Below are 6686 nucleotides of genomic sequence, written 5' to 3' on the forward strand. Positions count from 1 at the left end.
TTTTTTTCAATTTGTTTATATTTTCATGGGTAACTCACACTTTTTTCTTAAATATTTGTTTTTTGGTTGAAGCATATCTAAATTATCCTCGTAACAATAAATTCCTCAACTACCAGCGATACTTGGCTTTGTGCCCTCATTCTTATCTTTTTCCGATCCATATGTAAATAATGACCTGCATAATGGTTTGTGCCTTGCATAAACAACACATAAGAATGTTTATGTATTCATGGAAGGTGATCCATGTTCATCATGTATTCTATTTATATGAGGGATGTAAATATAAGGAGGCCTACATATTTTATTTTATTCGTGCATGCTTTTTACAGTTGGGAAAATTTTGAGTATTGTTTGTTTTCTCATGGCTGTTATCTTACAAGGAAAATTTACAAAATATGAAAACGAAGTTCAGTTATTTTATTTTCCTTTTGTATTTGTATGGAGAGAGTAATTTATAATAAAGTGGTATTTAAAAACTTAAATAAATACAGAATTTAACGCAAAACGTGTTTTTTTTAATAATTCATAACTATTAATCACTAAATGTTTAATTATATTAGTAATTATAAATTTATTTAATCAATACACAAAGATACATCAAACAATTTGTTCCGATTGTTTAATAAAACACAGAAATTGTTTGCGTTAAACTTTCTCGAGACAAGATTGTCAAAAGCTCTTAAACCTGACAGTAACACTGAACCAGTGTTAAACATTTTATCGTCAAGTTGCGGTATATAGTGTTATTTGAATAGTTTCATAGATTTCGACGTGACTTCCAGGATGGCTTTCCGACAGGTGTTATTAATAAAAATCCCTCAATACGAAATGTAGGAAATACACGAAACTCATATCCAATGATAGCTAGATATAGTTATGAAGGTCATCAATCATTGGTATTAGAGTAATAACGCTTTCAACGGGAATAAGGGGGAGACATTCATTCACCTACGCAACTAACGTTTACATGAAAAATTTGTAAAGCTATATGAGGCGAAAATGGATTTGGTACGATCTTTACATATAAAATCATATAGAAAAACTAAATGATAATTGATACTGTATGAATTGTAATAAAACAAAAAATATAAAACAAACAAAGTTGATCAAATAATGGCATTTTAATAAGAAATGTTTTTTCAAATAGGTGGTTGTAATTAGTAATGGTTTAGGAACACTCAATATTTTAGCATATATGGCTAACTTTATTAACAAATTAAAAGTGGTTTCGGTGGTGACGTAAATTGTAACATAATTACTTGACAATACGGATACGGGTATAATCCATACCTGCAATAGGATACGAACCAGTATATGGGGTAACATATGGAAGAGTAGTGACTTAAATAATTATATTATTTATTGAATTTGAAATATTTGTTTATTATAACTTATGCCCAGCATTTATTTTTACCTTTATGTTTTTATATTTATACTTTATATTATATTTGTACCTCATAGTAACCATTTCAAACAGCAAAATGTAAGGAGGTAGAATGTCTAGGATCTAATGCTAAGTAATTGAGTTAGTAAACAATTTTTGTTCAAACGTGAGTTTAAGAATAGCGGACACTCAAAAACGCATCATTTAATTAGGAATATATTATTAACTAAGTACAACCTAATCTGTGTTGCAGAAAACCACAAACCTTAAGTCAACTATGATAGAGAGAGTTTGAAAAATGTTTTAATACGCTAAATTGAACAAAAGTCTCTTTAATGGAAGAAGGTAAATAGAGAAAAAATCATTTTATAATGCAATAAAAAATATATATTAAAGAAATGTGTCAATGAATTAAATAAATAATTTTGTGTATCATATTAAACTATTCAATTAGTAATTTTTAGTAAAACCTGGACCTCATTCACTTTTGCTAGGTCGTTTTCCTCACCTTGTTAAAATGATATATAAAATAAATATGGATTTAATTTCTACTACTTTATGTTTTTTTGTCCTAACTAGTTATAGCGAATAATTTCCAGTGAAATTTGAAACTTCCAATGAAAGATTAAATATCTGTCAAGTACAAAATAAGAAATTACATATTCTTAAAGAGAATTTTAATATAGATGTTGGGACAAACAAAAACGTGGTTATAGAATTGATCATTATTAAATTAAAGCCATACCTAAACTAAATCATTCGTTCAATCTTTTAAAAACATTTACCGTGTTTTCCATTGTAAACCAGCCATTTGTTAATTTGACTTTAAACTAGGCTAAAATTATTAAAATTCAGGAAAATAATATTTTATATCATACTTCAGTCTTGTGTTCTGAAGTTTGATTATATTATTGTCTTGTTATTCAAAAACCTACTTTCTTTTTTGTACTCGTATTTACTGAATTGTAAATTTAGTACTTCAATTTAAAATTTCAGGAGGTTCTTCTTAAGAAATTGTTCATGATCTGTAACTGATGTTTTAATGGTGATAAAAATCCACTATTTCTTATTTTTCTAAAACACAAGACCTAATTAGCTCTACAAAATTAAACTCACAAACAAAAAGGAGTAATGTATTATTTACTCAGAAACTGCATCTAAAATCCATATTGTTGTGTTAGTGGACAAGAAGTATGTCGTACCATTTTACGATAAGTACCTTTAAATTTCAAAACCATAAGACTGAACAATACTTTCTTGAAAAACTTACATTTACTGCGGTTTCAGTAAACGAAAATGATTCATTATAGTTACTGTACCGAAAAACATAACTGTCCTATTGGAAACGATACGTCTGTCGCTTATTTCCGGTTAGCTCAAATAACACAACCAGCAATTTTCGTGAAAGCGGACCAGTTCAGATTTAAACCTCACGTTTAAGGTTTTCAGTATTACTTTAATTAATAACATTTAATTTTTAAGACTCAATGAATACGGTGCTTGTTATATTTACCTAAAATTTCACACTATTTCTTAATCTATTAAGGACCCGTGTACCTTCCAAAAATAGTGTCCGTATGTATGGTAACTCTTGAAAGAACGGCCCTATATCTAAAACTTAGTAAATAGGCTCCTTTGGCCCTCGAAAGACCCCAAGTGATTTTGGGGTCAAAAGCTCTAAGGGTAATAAAGTTGTAAGTTATTCCGTAAAAAAATTTCGTGAAAACGAATTCCCTGTCGAATTCTTCAATACTCAATTTTGACAGTATATTATGAACCAACTACAATGACTAAACATCTTGTTTAAAATGAATTGATACAATCCCCCTTATTTCCCCTACTTCTACTATCACACGCAATAATCAGTCATTGTTTACTATGTTTTCGCTACTGTACGCCCACACTCGTATTTTTAATTGACTAAGCACAACATTTCAATTAAAACAGAAATAATATGTTTTAAACTTAAAAATACGGACTTTTAAAAAAAATTTTAAAGTATTTTTACTTTCTGGATTTTTTTATTGACTAACACCAAAGATAAATCTTCCGCTCGGAGACAAGCCTCCTTTGCATTGCTATGAAGGCCGGAACTGTGGAGGCCTACGGTACGGTGTGTGGAGACCGGGCCCTGGGAATGTCCTGAGCCCAGACCAACCAGATTAGTAGGGCCTAGATGCTGATTTCCTCAGGGAGCGCTGCCCACAATATCTGGGTCAGTAGGGACTGTAACTCCCCCGCTGTCTGGCTTAGTCCTCCTTGTCGTCCCCTACAACTGGACGATAAACAACTTCAAACTGTTACTATCTTACAACCATCCAACTCGCATTTATCGTAAATTTTATAACAATAAAAAATCAAGCCGTCAACAAGTGCGCTGGGCCGTTATCACCACTGCTTTGATGGCTGGGAATTTTAAATGGTATACCTTTCCTCTAAGTTTTATTATGTATTATGTAAGAGACACGTAATTATTAGTATATACAAATCCATGACTCAAGGACATATCGCCGTACAAAAAGAAGTCTTGCATTACAAATAAAAACAAACATCCTCCGGATGTAACACAAACAGGAAATGCTACCAAATCGTGTTCAAAAGTTATGCAGAAACCATTAGCACAGACAGTAACGCCGGAAATAACAAATTTGAAGAGTTCGAGCACATGCAGCTATGCTGACTTAAAAAAAACTGTGACTGACTCTCCAATTACCATCACAAGATTGGCAAGGGCGTGGGCATAGTCAGGCGAGCTTGTGGGGGCTACTTCGGAAGATCTTGGAGAACAAGGGGAAGATCGGTCTTTTGGAAGATTCAAAGACGTAAGGAACAAAATCGGGAGTGTTCGATTTCAGGATAAAATAACATTAGGCGAAATAGTGTAATTTTTTGGTGTCAAGTTAAAATAAAATGTAAGTGAATACATTTCGTATTCGGTTTCAGGAACGTAACATTAGTTAATATCAGGGTCTCATTATTCATCTTAATATGTATCATTTCCTAAAGTACCCGTACCTAAAGTGATTGATTAAACTATTATGTTAAGAAATTAAATTTTAGTTTGATATTTAAATAAATATTTTTTAATTCCGTATATTTTATGAAAATTTTCTTAATTTAGAAAGTAAATCATTGATTTAATTACGTAAAAATTACGAAAATTTTTAGATGTTTTAAAATAAAAATGTTCCCACTCTATGTTCGGGAATTAAACTACAGAATAACAAAATAATTTTTATGTGATATCTAACTATACAGTTTGTTATTAAACGCATTATAAAAATGCATTATAACTTGTAATATATAATCGAATATAAAATTTTATTCATCCATAGTACACATATATTTGATACGTATGTGTATTACAGATATCTGTTGTCATATAAAATGAACTCTAAATAATTGGATTTTGCTATAAATAAAATATGTGCTGGTTCATTTTAGTGTATTGCATTGCCGATCGAACCTACTAATTAAATCCTCTCACAATAGCCCTAGATTGAAATATATTTGAGTTCACAGCCTAACCTTACTTGGTGAACCCCTACCAGACTTTGCATAGTAACCATAACTTTACAATAATAAACAGAATACTTAAAGAGAAATTTCTTAAAGATTTAAATATTTTTGCAGTAGTATTTAAGCTTTTTAAATGATCAAAAAGTACAGGTCTGAAACATTTTCACAAATTAATAAACACATCCAAATTTATTAATTAAAAAATAATGTGAAAATTAGTAAGCAAACTGATTAAAATAATAAATCGTTTAATTTTGCATAGCGCCTACCCAACATGGTTGACCTAAGAGGCATTTTACTCTCTTTTGACTAATAGTATTCTTTTTAAGATGCAGTAAAATGAACTCAACGAGTACAACCTCTAAACGAGTTAGTCTTGTCTCCTTGGAAACAGACACTCTTCTAGAAAATCGTTTGCCTAATGAACGCCGTATCTGTTTTAGTACAAAAAAGCTTTTCTGTACGGTCATAAATAGAAACAACTGCATGTAATACATGTCACATGTGGCATAACATAAAACATATTTCGAAAGACGCAGATAACATTAAATATAACAAAACTCTTCGGTATCCATCTATAAGATTTGCACGAGTTTTTGAAAACCTTTTTTTTATTTATAAAACAAAATTTTATGTGATGATCTGATAGTAATACCAATAATAATAATTAAGCGTAAAAATTTTAATAGAGACGAATTTTCAATTACTAGAGAATTCAATATGTTGTAACGTAAATGTTCTAGGCTGATTGGTAACCATAAATGCCTGCAATAATCCTTGGCTACATCCTGCTTTAAATTGGTGGCCTTCGATTAATCAGAATATAAAATTCAAAGTTAGTGATATGATTTGGGAGGTTTGCCATGGTTATATGTTACAAAAAGTATTTCACTACGTTTCGAGAACTGAAATCCATCCTCTTCTTTACGTATCAAATGGCCTAATATTTCACAAAAAACACTTAAAAATGAACTTTCATTTGACAGTCTATTGCTGCGCATTTTAGTTTCAAGTTTGCTTTTAACTTATTGTATTTTAGTGTTATATATTAATAAACATAAAATAATGACACATTTCCAAATTTATATTATAATTTCAAGCATAAATCGTAGTAATATGTTATCGTATGTTATAGCTATGAAATTTAAATGTGAAATCGCTTCATGGGATAGTAAGGACGTCTTTTATTTATGTAATTTAATTGTCTTTTCTGACTTTACCCATTCGACTCATGAATAATGATTACTTAGGTTTTCATAAAATCATAAGCTATAGCATATAAATAATAATATTACTTCTAGATTTGTGATTAAACAGCAGTATTTAAATATAGACATGTATAACTATTTAAATAAATTTAATTGAGTCATAGAAGGTTGTTGTAAAATGTACCACATTAATGAAGCAAATAACACCTCTTAACTTAAGTCAACTTTTAGTTGTCTTTCTTTTCTCACATAATCACTTAAGTCTTCTCAGCATTACTACTGTTATTAATTTATTATAATTTTAGTTATTTTTAGCATGTACTAAAATATTGTATTGTTACTGATATCATTGCTATTGTAAATACTATTTTTATCGTTATTGTTAATCTATTGTTCTTATTTTATTGTTCATTATGTTAGTTATTTGTTATTCTTTTGAAGTTTTATCAAATTGTTAGTTTTCCTGTTTTGCAGTGTCGCAATATTATTATGCTCATCAATAATTGTTAAAATGTATTCCATAGGTGTTTTTTCGTCTTTCTCATCTTAAGTATTAAGCAGCGGGTTATAATAAG

The sequence above is a fragment of the Homalodisca vitripennis genome, chromosome 7 (genome assembly GCF_021130785.1).
Source record: "Homalodisca vitripennis isolate AUS2020 chromosome 7, UT_GWSS_2.1, whole genome shotgun sequence".
Taxonomy (NCBI): domain Eukaryota; kingdom Metazoa; phylum Arthropoda; class Insecta; order Hemiptera; family Cicadellidae; genus Homalodisca; species Homalodisca vitripennis.